The sequence below is a fragment of the Agelaius tricolor genome, unplaced genomic scaffold, assembly GCF_023055355.1.
Source record: "Agelaius tricolor isolate 1412-34295 unplaced genomic scaffold, bAgeTri1.0.p SCAF_6, whole genome shotgun sequence".
NCBI lineage: Eukaryota > Metazoa > Chordata > Aves > Passeriformes > Icteridae > Agelaius > Agelaius tricolor.
Window position 1 is genome coordinate 9,082,229 of NW_027269266.1, and position 20,089 is coordinate 9,102,317.

Here is a 20,089-nt window from a genome sequence, read left to right on the forward strand (position 1 = left end):
TATAAATAATGGTTGTGGCTTAAATTGGCATTATATTTTGATAGCCTAGTTTTGAACATACAAAAGAATATGCTACAGAACAGCTCAAAAACTTGGAAATGGAAACCACGAAACAGTGCATTTCAGTTCCAGAATTTTATTTTGGAACGTCTGTAATGAATGGAATAAAGTATGGACATTTAGAAACTAGGCATTATTTTCACAATATGTTCAGCAGAGAGCCGTGACAAAGAAAAAAGGAAATCTTCACTAGCAAAACCAGTGACAGAAAAAAAAAAATTTCTACTGGTTGTCATTCATGGAACTAGGAAGATAATTCCAGAAAATTATTATCTGCAGTTGCCAGATCAACAAAATATTGGAGCAACTGCCTTTAAGCATGCAAAAAATTCCATGCAAGAACAGGCAATAGGTATGCCCAATCTCAAATACTGGAGTTTTTGCTGTGGCCTTGCCTTAACTCCCTGACAGAATAAGACTCAATCACACATCACCATCACTGCTGATGGTTTCTTTCAGAGGAAAATGTGGGCTAGTAGTCTGACAGGAAGCTGTGGAACATCCTAACTGTGTCTCTGACCTGATCATCTAGGTGACCAGGTCTTGTAAAACACCAGAATTTATCTATAACAAGGTAATTTAATAAGATTCAAAGCTCAGAGACTGCCCAGTCAACCTGCTTCTCATAGAACATATTTACAAGCCCAAAGTATATTTACAATTAGTTAAGGTGGGAATCTCAAGTTTGGCCTAATGTAGCTCTAGTTATTTTCCCAGAAAGTAATGTACTAGAAAATACACCTTAGACTTCACACTTTGTTGTTAAATAGAGGAACATTTATTTTCCTCTGAACTTGAAAATGTCTGCCAGGTGAAATTTTATGTTCAGGTAGATTATTTACATTCTTCTGAGGAAAATTACTGAAACCTGCTATAAGAAAAACGTTGATAGTACATCCTAATATCTTTGTTTATTGTCAATATTTTAAGTTACTCATACTCTCAATTGATCTGAGATGGGAGAGTAGGTGTCAGTGAAACAGAATACTTCATAAAAGCAGCTGACATGAGAATGCTCCCTGCAAAGAAGCCATGGTGAAATATATATTAAAAAAGATGAAAAATGGTACTGGAATTAGATGAGAAAAATGTATTAGCAGTTGGAAGCAGTGGAATTCCTTTTGTTATGGCATATATTCTTTTTATTTTCCCAGAAGGTTAATATATTTGAGAGTTGTACTTTTTCAATATTTGGATTTATTTAAGAAATGTTGAATAATTGCTGTCACTCTTGGCTTATTTATTCAGTCTGCTGTCATTGACTCTAGCTTTTCTGGATAAGGCTTCAAGGACAGCATCTAGCATATTTTCTCAGATGCTCTGCTTTGGTAGGTGCCTCCAAAGTTCATCTCTTAATTCAAAATCCATGTGGGATAACAATAATATTTCAAAATGTATAGGAAAAAAATGAAGATGCTTTAAAAAAAAAAATCTTTGCCAACTCCTCAATACAAAAACTGATTTCCTCTTGCAGAAACAAAAAGATATTAATTGATCTGAAATATGACAGCGAAAATCACAGACTTCCTGTAACCTGAGTTGAGAAAGCATGTTTGTCCATTTTTTTTTGTGGAAAAGTCATTCAAAATCAATTTTTTGAGATATATTTTAAGCAATTGATAATTCTTTGACATTATTATTGTTGACTTATAACTTGGAAGCATTTCTTGCATGCTTAGTCAGGTCACATAGGCAAATGAAAATTGGTATGCACAAATGTCTGGCAAAAAATCTGACAAAACTCTACTCCCTTTATTTTATTTTCTCATCACTCTTCCTCTCTTTGATTAACATTGTGCAATTATGACTCTTCAGTATTTCCTCATTCTGAGTATTAGTTGATTAATCTTGATGATAATGGATTGAGAACTGGCTTTAAAAGCTTAAATATGAAGTCTTCTATTCAAGAAGTTTTGACATATCTTTTTAAACATTCTTGACTTATTTGGCAATTATACTATTTGTAGGAGGTGAGTATTTATCAGCTGTTGCTATCAAAAATCATGGAGTAGATGACTGAGACTTTTTTTCCCTCCAGCAAACATTGAATATTTTAAGTTTGAAGGTCATATGTTTTGTGCTGAAACCTATCTGCCTTGTTTAGGGCTCAAAACCAAGACTATTTAACAGGATGTGGTTCCTGCTGCATTAGAGCTCTGTGCCAAACAGGAAAGAGATGCACCACCACTTCCCTGATGCAGAGGAATTTTCTGGGAGGAGTTTTCATTCCAGCTGCTGCATTTTTGGTGTCTCTGTGCATCTGTCACCACCAAAGAGTAAGGGATTTCTCTGCTGCTCTTTCTTCCTGAACTTGTGCAAGCAGGAATCATATGAAATTGAGTTGTCCTTTGAGCATTTTCACCTGAATTATGACTGCTCTACAAGAAGGGAGAAAGGAACTTTCTCTCACTTAAGGACCTAAGAAATTTGATCCACACAGTGTATCTTTTTCTGTGTTAAACCACATTTGTAGGTTGAGATCATTCAGGCCCTTTTTGCTCCCTTTTCAAAAATTAGAGTTTCTCAGATGGGAAGTTAGCAGGGCCTGATTCAAAGCTCACAATTATCAGTGGGAAATCCACACTATTGAACTGGTAGCTCAATTCATGACACATTAAAATGTATCTGTCAGCAACTTCATTAGCTGTCATTATTATGCATTACATTTTTAAAGCGTATGTGTTTCTAGTGCATAGAAATAATAATGAAATAAATACATTATGATCTTATTTATAGCTTAAATTCAGAGGCATCTGAGGAGTTCTATTCTGTCACATTGTGGCCTGGGCTTTTCACTTTCAATGGTAAAAATCCATTGTCCATATGCTGGACAATTTCTGAACATTGGCCATAAGATGGAATGGCAAGGTCAAAACACTCTTTAATGTACAAATCCATGCTGATGAATTATAATAATAGTTTGACCTAATACTGACATCACCACAAAAAAAAATGTAGGTTGCTATCCAACCTACAACATTTAGGTTTGTAATCAATAAAGTACATGGAGACACTCCCATTTCCCAAAAACCCAGAAGCTCCTGGATTTAGACCTGGAGGCAAAGCTGCACCCTTTACCAGATGGGCAAGTTCTCAAAATAAAGGAAGACAAAAACTTCCTTGGCATTACCTAAAAACTTTTCTTTTTGAGGATACACATAGTTTACTACTCAGTTTGGGCACTTCTACATGTTAACATGCCTTGTCACCCAATGGAATGTATACGTTTCTCCAATGTAACCCAAGTATTTGAATCACTTTTTAAAGTTGCTAGGCATTTGGGTGCTTTTGAAAGTGCAGCTAGGTAAATATCTCTTTTATCTGCCCCCAAAGCTTTTTGAAAGCAGGTAATAGGTTTATTGATTAATACAGATGAAGTACCTAGAGTAAAATCCGACTTATCACATCAGGTGTCCTTTAATTTATTTTAGTTCCTTGATCCTTCAGAATGCTGCTTCTCTTTACATATACCAAATCATCCAATGATGCAGATCTTCAAAGCTCAGTTTAGTCTCTGCATCTAATTTGAAAGGAAGAGACTGCATCTTAAACTAGTAGTATTTTAAGTGTGCAAAAACCCCAAGAGAAACTCTAAAATAAACTTTTGTTAAGTTCACAACATGCTGTTCAAAAACAAACTTCCTTCTGACGGCATGATTAATTTATTGATTATGATGGATCTTCAGGAAAAAGAAAAATATCTTTTGCTATTTTGACAACCTCAACCACAATGAGAGAACCTGATCTGAACAAGGGATCTGCAGATAATACTGAAACAAGGATATGAACAGAAATGAAGTAGCAGTAGTAACTCTGACATTCTCCTGACCCATTTGAGAGGAAGAAAAAATAGTCTATTATACCTTAAAAGTCTGTGAGCCAGTGATTTTTTTACTATGTTCAGTATTTAAAAGCAAACAGAAACGAGATAGAGCATGAGATTTAAAGCTGCATGTATGTTTCTGTATTTACAGTAAAACACAGATCATGGGAACCCACTTATGCCACTTTTTTTTGTTGCTGTTGAACAAGGAAAATATTATTTTTTTTATTGTCTATGGTAATTAAATGTTGCTACCTCACAGCAAAAGATGTGATGATCATATCATTATTCCCATTCCTGTATAAGTGTAGAGGGATAATTTAGAGCTGAAATAATACTCTCCCACGCAGCATCACCCAGGCATCACATGCATTTCTAGAAAGTAAATAGTTTTTATCTTTTTTTTTTTTTTAGAAATGAAGAGACTTGGTAAATTGTGGCATATATATTTAAAAATTAAAGAATAATGATAATAGAACATAATGATCGTTAATAATTAAGTGAACCATCTATTCAGTAGCAAGAAGTGAATCATGAACCTCGGTATTTTCAGGGTTAAAGTGTTCATTTCACACATATTATGAAATATCTTCAATAAATTCAAGTAATTATGCTATTAAGCAGTTCTTAATCTATTGAATTAATTAAATTTTGTGTTCATTTCATAACCACTTTAGATACCCTCAGCTACTGCAGATTTAATCCTCTTTGAATCTTTCTATACTTAGTTTTCCAAAGATTGACTAAGAGCATCACTCAGAGCTGTAAGAATGAGATTGTTCTTTCACTTCATTAGTCTATTCTTTTCCCCTTCATGCCACCTCTTTTTATTTTGTACCCTGGGTTGTGAAATCAGAGCACCTGTGTTAAAATCTCCTAAAGGTCTATAAATGTGCTGTTCCATATGCATAGGAGGTTTTGTCATATTACTATGTATTGTCATGAATTTAGTTTTGTCTTTTTTTTTTTTAAGGTCTTTGTCAGTTTCTTGCCTAGCATATTCTGAGATTAGTCTCAATAGTACAGCTACTTGAAACTAAAAAAAAAAAAACTAAAAAAGAGCTATGCCAGCTTTCCTAAAAGGCAACAAAGTGTACATTCTCCCAGTGTCTTGCTGTCAGAACAAGCTTGCTACTTGTTCAGTACATAAAGAAAATATTTATATGCACTTATACCAGATGGAGCCAATTTATTTAGATGCCTGACTTTCAGCATCCAGATTTCCACTTGACATCATCAGTAATGGTACTAAATATATCCTTACATCTAGTATTAAAAAAGAGAGATTGTTGCACATTATTTGAAAACAAAACAAAACCCAGCAAGTAACTGATCTCTATTATTCTGCTGCCTTGACTTATGAAATTAGTCATTCCCTTTAGTCATTGCTTGGCCTTTAGTCATTGCTTTTTTTACCTGAGGAGAAGAACTGGAGATACCTAGCCTGGATTGTGACAGGAAAACTGCAAAATGTGTGTTCCAAATGAGGTAGAAGCAAGACTAAGCCTTCAGCACAACTTCACACCTCATATAATTAATTTTACTTGGAAGGAGAGATCATAGTCATAAAAAAGCAAAAGTTAACAATATTGAAAATGAACAAGTGAAAAACTGAATCTGCTATTGTTTCTTAATGCAAATAATAGTTAAACTACCTTGTTCCTAAAAAAAAAAATCTTTTCCATGTCTTTAAATCTTTCTTCAGTAATGTGTTAAAACAATGCACATTGTTTAGGTACTGATGAATAATATTAGAAAGCTAGTAGCCTTGGAAGCTCTGGTTTGCATCAATTCTGAATTTTGGAATTACATAGGAGTAAGGAAAATAGCTTAAAATTTACCAAGATGGGAAGGATATTTTTATTTGCCTTGCCACACTTCAGTAATGAGTGGAACAATGTTAAAAAGCTTTCAAAAAGGGACAGATAATGAAAATAATAGTAATAATAATAATAATAATAATAATAATAATAATAATAATTCTTTAAATACTTCCGAGAATTTTAACTATTGCAGGAAATTGATTTAATATTGCCATTATTCCAAAGAAAATAAAACCCAAAAATATGCTATCTAGACAACCAGCCAGATGACAAAAATCTTAGTTCTTCACATCGATTGTAAGTAAATTGATATGAAGAACTTATTAAGTCTATTTTAATTTCACTTTCTGGAGACCAAAATTTTCTCAATAAATTAATAATTCTGCCAAATTCTGTGTAAGGAACAATTTACTAGATATGAGATAAAATTTTTTATTAAACATAAAATAGGGAAATAAACTCTGCCATAATTTCTTTGGAAAAAATGTCCAGCCTTCATACATTGTCTTGGATTTCCTTTTCTAAATACCTCCTTTCCCCAGCCTCCACCCTCCTCCCTCAGCACAGAGGAAAATTTATGTTGTGGAGCATTCTTTCCCAAGAAATTTAAAATTCCAAGTTTATATGTTTTGTCTTATTTACATGGAATTTTTATTTATTTAATTTATTTGATGATAATTTCCTGGAGGATTTAAATTCCTTGCATACTATTAATTTTTTTATTCCAGTTCTGGTCATTTTTAGTGATAAATAGGTTTTTATTCCAGAAAAGCCAAAGCAGCCAACAAAAACTGACCAAGAAGGAAAGCTAAAAGTTTCTGAACTCTGCATGTGGAAAGACACAAATCCAATGCCTATCCTATCAGGCTAGAATTTGGTGTATTTATTGTGGCTTCTTTCTAAGTGATGCCTCAGGTTTTAGCTTTTATATTTTTCAGATTCTGTGCTGCTTAATTTGTGGGTCTGGGCTTCATATAAAGGGATAGTAAGGTCTCTTCACAGAGTAGGCAGACAAAACAATTCCTTCTCTAGCTGGGGACCAAGGACAGCCAATCCAAATCTCAGCCCCATCCATAAACAATGATGGACTGAAGAGAGAAAACAAGAAGGATGGGACTTCATAAACTAAAGCTGGAATTGGACAATTAACTCCAAAGTGCTAATGGACCAGAACTTATAAAAGTGTGAGACCCCATGACCAATCATCGATTTTGTGACTATTTTGGTTCATCTTGCGTATAGCCCTGGCTGGGCTGTTGAGCTGCCCAAGGTGTATCCATGGAGGCCTTTTAATAAAAACCTAATTTATTCTTTAACTCTGTCTAGCCTCTCTTCTAGGTCAGCCTTCACAAGGCATCATAACCATTCTACCAAATGCATAACTTGTGATAGCCCTGAGAAAACGCTCAGATGGTTCTGGTTAGCCTGTGATGTTCTCACACTGGGAATGGATTTTACCTGCTGCTGGAAGCAGCCATCAGCTTGTATATTATACACAAGAGAGACACAGTATGAAACCACATCATGCCCAAAAATGTTCTGCTTTGCACAATGACATGAAGTCACAGAACCTCACTGGACATGTTTAGGATGTTTATAAGAGAAAAATTTGTAATGAGCTTCCCTAGGAATACTTGTGTTTAACTTGTATAAAGCAGGCTTTTGACAAATCACTTTTTCTTTGGTAAGGATTTCTGTATCTAGATGACAGATCAGAGTCTTCAAATCACCAAATTGCAGCCACACTTTAATCAGGCTGATCCTTGATGAGACAAGTATCTGGGCAACCCTGCATAAAAGCAGCAGCAGAAGAAATTGCTCAGTGCTGCACTCAGACAGAGGAGACCTTTGGAAGTTGGAATTAGTGTAGATTAAAAGTCCATCTGCTTCTTTTCAGGTCTGTCTGGCTGCAGTAGGGTTGTGGGCAGGAGTCAAGGGATTGCTTTCTGCATGGGCCTCTGCCTGGTGGAGCAAAGTCCTCCCTTTCTGCTCATGCCATCTTTCAGAACTGAAGGGTGCCTTTCTCTTCAGTGTTACTCCCACCTTCCACACCCAGAGCTCTTTTTAACCTTCTCTTTATCCGTGGTCAGCAGTAGAGCTGAGACCTGTGACATACCACAGGTCTGTCACAACCTTCCACAAAAGTCTGTATTTTCAAACAAAAATTAGGTAATTCCCTGACATCTTAATGGGAATTAGGAGACTCCCAGCCATGTGTGCCTTTAGTAATATCTCTTCATGATACCATAGTGAAAAATATTTCACACATTTAGAAATACCTAATTCCACAGTTGCCATAGATTTTCCCAATGTTTACACCACAGAAAAGAAAAATTGTCCTGTTCTTGTGGCTACTGTTATACTTCCAATGGTGACGACAGAGGAACTATTTCATATTTACTTGAACGTTATTTAGAGAAAGATTTTGTCCACAACACCTGAAAAATTGTCTCAGAATTTGCACTGATGGATTAAGCCCTGAAAGTCAAATATAACTCCAGTGTATCACAGGAAAGTATCCCTTAGTTAAATGGTACTCTTTTAAGCTTTGCTGGGAAGCAGCTCTGTCAAACTATTTGCAGCTGTTCTAAGTCCCTTGTCAGCAGCACTGTAAGATAAAATCCTTTCCTCTCTCAGCCAACATTCTGATCTAGTAAATTGTCTTGTGATATTGTCAGTAATGCAAGATACAAGAACTGATATAATAAATGGAATTAATCTTATTTTTTAAATCACTAATGATTTAGAGCATTTGTTCTGTGTTCTCAAGAAAAGTATTGATTTGACATAATACAAGCTCTAGTCTTGTAAATTTTGTAAGGGGTAATGGTAGAAATTAGTAGTGCAGCAGGCTGATTTCTCTTTGGTGACATTTTCAACTTTTTGGGAAGCTTGTCTTTCCTGTTGACAGGAAATTGCTTCAGTAGCAGACACCTCCAGGGGATCATCTTATCTCTGACCTCAGGTGGGGACAGTCCATGTCAATCTGTACCTAATCTTGGAATATTTGTGGTTTCTATGTTAATCAGCCCGGGAGTTCTGAACCAGCTCCTTTGTTGGCTCTTGAAATAAGGAAAGGGGGGCAGAAGCAGCTGAGGAGCAGTCAAGTGTGGCAAGAATGTACTTGGAAAACAGGATTGGATCTGTGGTGTGACAGGACTGCTTAGCTTAGACAAGTTTGGGACTGTAAAATAGCAAGGAATCATGGCAGAGAGGGTCCTGTATTCTGAAGAGTGAAGTTGATGGATGTAGTTAGCAATGTCTCTAGTGAGGCAGGGAAGCTCATGGGTGGCTGAACAGAGTGGGAGATGGAGGAAGCACTGTGGAGAAAGGCTGTGATGGAGGGGGCAAAGCAGCCATGCTCTGTGGGAAACACATGGACTGACTGGCATTTCAAAGCTGCACATTGTCCTCCTGGCCCATCTGGATTCTCCATGCTGCAGCTCTCACTTTATCAAATTCAGGTGAGCCAGTGGGTTCACAGGGTTCAATCACACCTCCAATACAGCTAGGTATATTTAGTTAGTGCCTTCTAGTGCCAGTTGAAGTAGGAAACACACCCACAAGGCTTCCTCATCCATAAACAGTCTGTAAACAACATGATTATAGCAACAGCAATAACAGAGCTTCCATCCCTCTGACAAGTGGAGGGGCTGCTGATGAGATCTTGGAGAATAACTCTGCCCTCTATGGGAAGAAATGAGCTCTTTGCTATTAATTTTCATCATCAAAGTTGTCTCATCATGAGAGCTCTCATTTCACTGTTGCATCATTTTAAAGCCTAGAGGGATCCTAATGACAGCCTATAGTCTAAGATGTTAAGGATGAAACTCCTTCCCTTAGGGGTGTGCTGGTAGGAAATTGAACTCTCATGTGGAAAACATCTGGGCTTTTGCTCTTTTATCTAATGCAAAGACAATTTGTAGACTGCTACAGTTGTCTCTTCTTGGATTCTTTCAGAAGGAGCACATCCACTGTATAACTTTCATTTCCTGTAACTAGGAAAATTTCTTGTGGTGTACAGTATTTTTATTACGATAAAACACATGAGAATTCTGATACTGGATGTGAGATCCAGTAGCAGCTACCATTCTAAGTCCCAACAAAAGATTAGTAAAATTTATCCATACCTGGAGTGTTTCTCTAAGATGATAAAAAAATTATAGCAATTGAAAGAAATAAATTGCAAGACTACAATCTACAATCTATTCCTATAAATACCTTGATATATATAGCAGAACAATTCTTATCTCTATCTTCATTAAAAAAAAAAAAAAAAAACCAAAACATTCAGAAGCAGCATTAATGAGACGATATAGTCTTGAAAGAATTTGGGTGATTTTCTTCTATGCAATAAAGGAATAAAGGGTCATCAGGTTTGTTTACATATTTGAAAAAAAATGCATCTTTTCAGACAGTCTAACAAATATAGTTTTGCATATTTGTTAGCATTAGAAAGATTTCTAGAAATGATTGTTCTTCCTTATCTTTCAGAATGTGCTAAATAACAAATGTCTTGTGTGCTTTTTACAGTGCTGATTTATTTTCTATGATAAGAAATAATTGTGTATAAAGGATGAAGAATGTGGATGTCTAATGCTGCTGTTGGTCTCTTTCTGATTTCATCTCACACTTTGCTACACCTGAAGTTCTCTGGGGTATTCATTTTTTCATTTCCAATATTCATATTTTTTGGAAAAATTGAGGCCTTGCCTCACAATGTCTATGTACTATTTAGCAAGTTCTGTCCCCTCTCCCCTCCCTGCCCCTATATAATTTCCCAGAAAAAAAAACTATTGTCAATTTTTGCACTGAAGTCCTTTTTTATTCTTAAAGCAGTGATGCCACTCAGCCCAGGGCTGGTTAGTGACAGATCTATGGGAAAACCACATCAGTCATCCATGAGGGTCCTTGGGAATGAAAGGTGTCTTCTTGTGTGAGAGGTGTCTGTGCTAAATCATTAAATCTGTGCATTATTAAATCTGTGCATTAGTACTAAAGAATAAAAAGGTTGATTTTGTCCTTCTTACCCAAAGCACTTCAGCAGCTTTTAATGGCAGAAATATGCCATGTTATTTATTAGCTCCAGTAACCCAGGGGTTCTTTTTCATTTTAGTCAGCAAGCTGTGAATCACCCACTGGGCATCTGACATGTACTGCAGGACTGCAGGGACTTAAGACAAATTAAACTCAGTTATTAAAGTCTCATCTTGGAATGTGTGTTTGTTTATAGGCTACTTAGCAGCTATGAGCACAGATTTACCAGCTGAAAGTTATTTTCCTTGTACATAAAACACAAATTTGCTAAAATAGACTAGTAAATGAAGTTAACTCCCAGAATTACTCTAACTACTGTAAGGCAAAGTCTGCTTAATTGTGGTAATGAGATACTTGATGAGAGTCAGGGCACTTCTTGAGGCATGAGTGTTTTAATATCATGAGTATGTCAGCTGGAATGCCATGCTCTTGAAGCAAAAAGAGTATCTCAAGACATTTTCTGTTTTCTTTTGATTTAGATTGCACAGAATTTCTTCCTTGTGACAATGCTTAGGACTGCAAAAGGCCTAGACTCTGCTCAAAAACTCATTGATGAGCATGAATATACTAACAAACCCTTTTTTTCGTGACATCATTTCAAATTTAAAGACTGAAAAAAAGCAAAAAAATTTTGGTTTCGAAAGTTTAAAATATTTTTGAATTGTAATATTTCATTAAAATTACAACACTTTATTGAACAAATAAAAATTAATCTGAATGTTATTTTTGACTCTGTTAAACTGTCCTTTGTGTGGCTTTTGCAGATCAATGGATTCAGAGAGGCATCAGCTCAGGATCTATGAATTTCCTAAGCACCTGATCACTCCATGGTGTCTGCAGAGTAGGTGCTGCTAGACATAACATTGACAGGTTAGTGGCAACTGGAATTCCTATGGATACACAATACAAAGCTTTGTATTAAAATCATTCTCTAACATTTCCAAATGGAAAAATTGCCTAACTACAGTGTTTCTTCTATAGAAGTATGCAAAATAAGATAAACACGGCAAATTTTAATTATGGTAAATGCAAAATACTTGTTCAGGAAGATGATTTTCCAGATACAATTGCTATTATGTACATTGATATTGTATCTAAGAACCACCATAAAAGGTGGCTTGCTTCTGCTAGTAACGGATAACAGGGGACATTTGCAACTTCAAATAACTTCAGAGGCAAGCCTCAAACAAAACTTAATAGTAGGGATTACACAGGTGTCACATTCATATTTTCTGAAAAATCCAGGATTTTTCTCCAGGGAGGCTGAGAAGCCTCAGAGAAAAAGGAAAACAATAACTATCTGATTTGCTTCTCCTGTGCTTTGCTCCTTTGGAATGTGTTTGGAGATTGTTTACCCACAGGTGATTGTTTCATTGGTTTCTGGTGTGAGTTGTTTTGACTCAATGGCCAATTGGGGCCAAGCTGTGTTGAGACTCTGGAGAGAGTCATGAGTTTTCACTATTATCCTTTTAGCATTCAGTAAGTATCCTTTCTGTATTCTTTAGTATAGTTTAGTATAGCATTCTTTAATATAATATAGTATCATAAAATAATAAATTAGCCTTCTGAGAACATGGAGTCAGATTCATCATTCTTGCCTTCACCTGGGGAAAACCCAAATACAATACACAGGCAGAAATTAAACAAACATTGAAGAAACCAGTGTAGGAAATACTGGAGGTTTCTGTATGACATACCTGCTATTCTTTTTCCTGAGCAGAATTCTCTATGCCAGAAATAACAGAAGTTCTGGTCTTCCAAGTTACGTGACGGCAAGGAGCCTCATTGTAGTCACAGCCACATTTTAGACTGATAACTGTGACTGGGAAACAGTGCTAGAAGCCATGCAGAAACAGCAGATAACAGCAGAAACAGACATAAATGTCAAGCTTTGCATTTTCATTTCAGCACATAAAGAACAGTAATCCTTCACTCAGTGTCCCAGTGACAAGATTTATTGCAAATGTTGCAGGCCACCCAAAATGCTTTGGGATTGCAGCGCTCTGAGAAATAGCAAATGAGAGATCTCAAGTGCATGAATAAAGTAGATGAGATATTGGATTTAGGTTAGACATTGGGAAATAATTTCTAGCTGCAAGGACAGATGGGTGGTGGAATTCATTGTGTGCATAATTGTGCAAGGTCTCTCACTGGGGAAATATTCAAACAGGTTAGAGACATGTCTGCCAGAAATTGTCTATGGAAAGCTGAGGGTGGATGGCTTATACCATACTGCCAGGTGTATTCTGTGAATGATTTAGGGATGTGACACACAAAAAGCTGACAAAGGGAAATAATTTTTTCCTTTTTGTTCCATTTATGGACCTGTTAAACAAGTGTTTTCCAAATTCTGTGTTCAAAATATTGTTGGTCGTTGTGAACCATTGTGCAATCCTTCTTTGTGGGCACAATTAGAAAATGTTTGTGGTGGTAGTAGTAGGCTTTAAGGCTTGTGGTGTCATATGCCACTCATTTTACCAAGAAAATATATTCCTCTTCAATGGATCCCATGGCTCTCTCATTAAACATGCTGTTCACTGCTCATTTTTTATGGAAAATTTGGGAGAGTCTCACTTATTAAAAACAACCCACAGGTAATGTATAAAAAAAGACATAACTCAATTGTAAAATATTTCTTTCTCACCTTTGAGCTTTCAAAGGTTTACAACCCATTATTTCACTTTGAGTTTCCATATCCCAAAGTACTGTTGAACTGCCAAATGTCACCAGTCTATAAAATTACTTTAATTCTGACCCATAAATTGGTCATTTTACTCAAAAAATTCATAATCTATGTCAAATTTATTGAAAAAAGTAGTCTAATATTTGATTTTTCATGAAAATGTAAATTAGACTTTACACAGGGCCATTTTGTACATCTCTTTTGAGACAATCTGCTTCTATTACCTGAAAGCAAAATTCCTTCTATTACCTAAAAATTCCTAGGTCTGGCTTGACTCTATTCTTGGCAAAAATAAATAATTCAAGCAGTTCCTCTGAAAACTTCTACTGATTTTATGTACATTTAAGTGAGATGGAAATCATATGGCTCAGCTGTGTCACAAATGAGAACATAAAGTAAAAAAGTGATTATAACTACAGCTACCATTGATAATAGACAACTGGTATCCAACAACCTTTGGAAAAAATATCCTTTCATTATCACAGAATAATAGATTCAAAGAATAACTTGGGTTGGAAAGGACTTATAGAGATCATCATGTCCAACTCACTGCTCCCTGTAGGACTAGCTGAAAATAAAACAGATAACTAAGAGTGCTGTCCAGACATTCCTTTAGCTCTGGCAGGCTTGGTGTTATGACCACTTCCTTGGGGAGCCTGTTTCAGGTATCAGCCATGCTCTCAGTGGAGAACCTTTTCCTAATAACACTCATTTGGTGTCTCCACTCCTAGAGATTCCTTGACATTCAGATGTTCCATTGTGGGAAAGGTGTTACCACAGCTAAATTCTCTTCTGTAGCTGATTTAAATAAGTAAGAACTTTTCATGTCAGAACTTTTCAATGTTCTGACCTGAACATTCTCTCCATAGATGTGTATTTAAAACTTGCAGATTAACACAAATGTGTCAGACTTGCTTAAATATAATTTTGTAGTTAAATATAATTTTGTAGTGCCCACAGCCACAACGAAGAAAGTTGATACTCATGACAATGGCTAGCTTCTCTTGAATATATACATAAAAAGCAGAGCTGCTCCAGCTGATATCTGAAAGCTCACTAATGCACAGCTAATTACATGCTTTTCAGAAATGTCAGTCAGCGTTTTAGTCTTTTCAAATGCTCTATCAGTGGCAATATAAAAGACAAAATGAGACAGAAGGTGACCAAAGTCCATTAGAAACATCTTCTTAAAGGAAGTAAAAGGACACAACTTGATAGTGACTGATGACATGTTTGCAGCACAATTAGCCAAGATTTTCTTCTTTAACCTTTGCATTTATTTTTTATATTAACCCTGCATTTTTACACCAACCCTACCACTTAATATACAGTTATTCTTGTGATTATAATGTACATAATCAGAGGATGCAGAGCTAGTTTATTATCTTGCTTTGAATTATCTGTACTGGTCTCAGAAGCAGCCACTTACCTGCTTTGGATCACTGTTGTTTAGTGCTTGGTAAATAGCAAAGGAGGTTCATGAAAGGTGCTGTGATTGATTGCAGGAAATGGTCTTCTACAAAAACAATATTAGTCTGAAGACATTTTGAGATTTGGTATAGATGGGGAGATGGTTGTTTGAGCTCCATAGGGCAAATCATAAACTTGTGTTTTGTGGAGAGAATCAGAATGCTGGTACATTATTTTTCGCACAATTAAAATTAATATCTTTATCTGTTTAATAGAAATTGTATTCCATAAAAGCTACAGGCTCATTTTTCAAATGCAATTTTAAGAATAAGAAATAGTTGTAGATAAAGATTAAAAATATCTGACCTTAAACTTTGTTAAAACATGTGGATTATATACTGCTGCATAAATATAGAATAAATTTTGCATGGGAATTACACAAAAGTCTAGAAAAAAATGGGCACTTGTTTCACTGATCACGTTCACTTTACTGACATGTAAAATTACCAATTTTGCCCTCAATAATTGCTGTTTTCTCCCTGAATTTCCCACAAGGAGCACTAGGCACAGCTGCTGCTTCACCAGGATTTTGAGGTGATGTCACACAGGCTGGATCTGTCACTCTTTTGTATCAGAACCTCCCACTAATATGATGGAAAATACTGTACTATGTATGTTGCCCTACTATGGTATTCATGGAAGGAAAAATACCATCTTTTATTGCTGAATATGTACGATGGGGAAAGATGTAAGACAGAGGAGAACCCAATCCACTTTTGTTAGACCAGGCATTCCAAATTCCTCTTGATATGTTCATTACAGCAGTCTCTACAACTGCTGTTTGCTTTTCTTATTGCTAAGAGAGGAGGATTTGCTCCCTGGTGATTGAATATATCGGTCTCCAAGGTACCCAGTGCTCCTTCTGGACAACATTCAAACTTGGTGCTATAAGCAAAGTTCCCAATTCCAGTCACTCGGCAGCAGTTCATAGGTAAGGTCAAGAAATGTGTGAGATAAACACAAAAATAATGGGGAAAACACAAAATGGCGGAGACTGGAAAAATATAAACCACTATTTTCTAAAGGTTCTCTAGATATCAGCTGAACACTGGTAGTAAGTCTGTGGAAATCTTAGTCAGAAAACCTTCATGAGAGGAAATACAGGTCAAAGATGATATCTAGCCTATGGCTCAAAAAGATAGGAAGATGGTGAGCTCCATATGTCCATTAGAAATGTTGGGATAATTGCTATTTAAAAGCCATGTAAAAATTGCCTCATAATGCCATTCCCATTATCTTTCTTCATAAGCCAGCAGTACCTTTCACCTTACAATAAATATAGTCACAGAAATAAATGGGTAAAAGACATTTTTCTCTTCTTTAGAAAAATGCAGACAACATCCTCCCTTTTACCATGAAAATCTATCTCTTAATTTTTTCACTAATAATGTCATGGACAAATACAGGATAGAAGAGAAACAGACTGGTTTTATTTTCATGTGTGCCACTTCAACACAAACTTCAAGCCTAACAGTAAAATAAATGAGGGGAAGCTAATGATATTCAGTTTTCCACAGCTGTAACAAGTCCTGAAGTCTGATATACTTCTTTAGGCAAAGTAGTACCTAGTTCTTCCAGACTACTGCAAAACTGGGCTATCTGCAGAGACTTCCAGGGAACTGCCAACTTACACTGATTTAACTGAGCTCAGAATTAGAAACAAAGAAGGGCAGAGTTGTCCTTTCCTATTTCCCATGTTGTGCTGTCATGTTCATTTTGCCTTCCTTCCCCCTGATCCCCCTATGGTGAAAATTTTATTTAAATTAACAAACAAATTCGTGAAAATGAAAAATCTGTGATTCTCACTTAAATGAGAAGTTTTTGCCTCATAATGAAATTGAGATGTTAAGATCAAATCCCCAAAAGCAAATATCTGAAGTAATATTACTGAAAGGATTGTGCTAGTCTAGCTTGTAATAGCTTTTGGGCATTGGTACCATTCAAAGTTTGGCAATACATGATGCAGAGTCATGTTCAAACTCCACTTTGTAGCCTGTTTCTACATCTCAATACCAAAGTGTGTGCTGAGAGAAGAGAGCTACATGACTTATCTTTTATTCACTAAATCTTAAGGCTTTTGGGAAGTGATTTTCACTTAGTAAGTTCGGAAGAGATGTTCAGATCTTGTGATCACTGACTCGGTTTTATCACTTAAATAAGGTCTGAATTTGGACTGTTAAAGAAAGCACATTTTTATACTTAGGGACTACAGTGATGGAACTGCTGGTCTCTTTTCTGTCATAAAAGCCTCTGTGGCAATTCACAGAGAAAACTTCATTAGCCTGAATTGTCAGAGAATGCTTATACCCTAGTTACAGATATCACTTCTTATTTTGGCTGATGCTGAGAGACTGTGATCGTTTTCTTTCTCTCCTGGGAAATCTTCCTTGTAAAGTAGAACTTTAAAGTCAAATCCACCAAAGTTTTAAAGATGAGAGTGACAAGATGGCAGTTCTTTCATCTATAGAATAAGAAGCTGATGGTTAGAGATAAACAAGAAACAAAAAACCGCAGCCCACAAACCAGAATCAGAGTGATCAGCCAGCTACCTGAAATGCATCTGCCACTGGACTCCTACAACAGTACCAATGCACAGCTTCAGTCCAGCCTCCTTCAACACCACAAACCAGCAGAGAGGGGGCTAGACAAGGTGGGGTTTCTTAATACTCAAAAGTTTGCATGAGCTCATTATATTTACCTTTAATTTTCCTTCAGTCATAACTAGAGTCAGGATGGAACTTTAGGGGGGCTCAGCTTAATAAGAAAAGGTAGCTGGGCCTGCCTTCAGTAAGCTACAATTGCAGGCAGAGCTTTTAGCAGAACAGCTCAACAAGTCAGGAGCATCTGTGTAGGTAGACTCTGTCCCAGAAATGGGCAAAAGCAAATAGAAAATGAAGATAAAAAGAATTTTGATGTATGCCATTTAACCTTTTAATTTTTTGCTCTCAAATAGAGGCTTGATACAAAGAAAATGAAAATAAATAACCAAAAATTAAATACTCATTTCTAAGAAATGAAAACTGATGCAGTATAAAAGTCAAGTCACTGACTGATATAATTTGGGGGTACTTAAAGGTCATCTAGTGAAGGATATTTTATGTTTTTTCATCTACTTTATGGACACCTGTACATCAGCACTTTTGAACAAATGACTGGTGTCAGAATATGATTCTTTCCTTGTCTGTTTCATAAGTTCCAAAAGAATAATGAAATTTCCTGCCCTTCTCTATTGTTCCATGTGTAAATGATGGTTGCCAAGAATGAGATTACAGGTGCTTTGAGAGTTTTGAGTGTCATAATCCAGAAAGCCATAGCATCACCTAACACAACAACCACATCCTGTTGATCATTGTCTAGTCATTTGAAACAAGTTCCTGACATATTTCTGCACTACCCTAACACTGCTTACTGAATTTCTGAATGGTTTAGGCAAAGGGGAAGGCCACTAGTGTTTTTTTGGACAGAAGGTATATTCAGGGTCTTGCATAATTCTTGGCTTCAAAGGCTGTAAGTGAAAGTTTTTATGGAAACAGCTTCCTTTCACATGAGCATCAGAGCTGAGCTCTGTCTTGGCAGCTGGCTGACCACAGCTGCCAAGAGTAAGAGAGCTGCTGAAAGTGCCTACAGAAGCATTGAGAGGATAAATGACCTGGAAACAAATGAAACTTCCTCTGTGGTTGAGAAACAACAGCCTGAGAGGGAGCGGATGAGGGAGCATCACACTTAGAGATGAGACAATGGTGGTGGAAACTGGTGCAAGCAGCATTTTCTCTGTGCTGGGATGCACTAAGTCTCTGGCCAGTATTTCTGTTTTCTGGTGAAGTTTAGCTCTGCCTGACTCCTTTGAAAGGGAACAACCCGTTCGTAGAACTAAAGCTTCAACAATATCAGGAAATGCACAGAAGTTCCGCACCCTCACAAATGCTTTCATCCATGTCATGTTATTCAATTCCTAGTCACACTTCTGAGATGATTCCTTGCTCTGGGTAGTGCAGAAGACTTCTCCCTTGTATCACTTGCAGCACAACACAACCACAGTAGTTACAGCACAGGAAGCAAATTGGAAAAAGGATTCCCACTGCTAAGCTGAACTTGGAAATGTGAGGTGTGGTATGTGGGAAAATCCTTTGGGGTAGCTATTAGTGGAGTTCTACAATAGTGAACCTAAACAACAGGTTTTTTCCTCAATAAAAGGAGTCACCACAGTGCATTTCAGATGATTTAAAAAAATAAGCTAGAGGAAATGACACAGGGAGAGATAATTTAGAGAAAAAAAATGGTATAAACATCAAATTCATAAAAGTTTCTGATTTTATTGACAGAATTGAGTACACTTCAGATTTAGACTTTTTCTTTTGTCTAATGTGTGCATTTTGTTTCCCTTCTTTTTTGATGTCAAAGATGGCTCTGTTTTGAGCAGGAGATTGGACTAGACATTTTGATGTTCTTTCCCACCAGGACTATTCAATGATAAATATGTGTTGACAACTATTTTTTTTCTGAATATATTGCATTGAAGATGTTGAAAAATCAGCTGACTACCTCCCACAGAAAGCAAGTGTTTATCCATTCTGACTGATCCCATTCCCACTTCCCTAGTCATCACCACATTAGGCAAGCAAATTACTTCTGTTCCCAATTCTACAGAGCTTCTGTCTTCCTCATGTGGAACAGAGTCCTGCCCTTTTTCAGACCAACTCCCTCAATTCAGGTACACACTTTCCAATAATATTTTTTTTTTTATCACTAGCATTTTTTTCTGCTCAGGGAAAAGTAAAGTTGTGAATACAGAAACAGGAATAATTTCTGAACCTGATGAGCAGAGAGACAGCATCACTGATAACTATCAGATTGTGGAAAAGAGGGCTTGTGCCATGCTTAGCCAGACATTGTCTGAAATGTTTATACTGAGGTGGAAAAGGTAAAAAAACCCTCTGCAAACTCATCAGTCCCTGAGTTCTCCTGCAGCATAGTCTCTGTTCAGAGTTTCCATGCTGCCTGACATATTTTCCTCAGCTTTTTTCCAGGCCTGCAAAGTCTGTTTCACTTGGCTACATGAAAGGCCATCTGATCTTGACAGCCACTACACCAGCAGGGTTTGTAAGTGATTTGTGCAGCCCACAAAGTCGTTATGGATGAACAAGGAGGGCTGAACCATCCAGCGAGCCCAAGCCCCACTAACAGCCCAAAGGC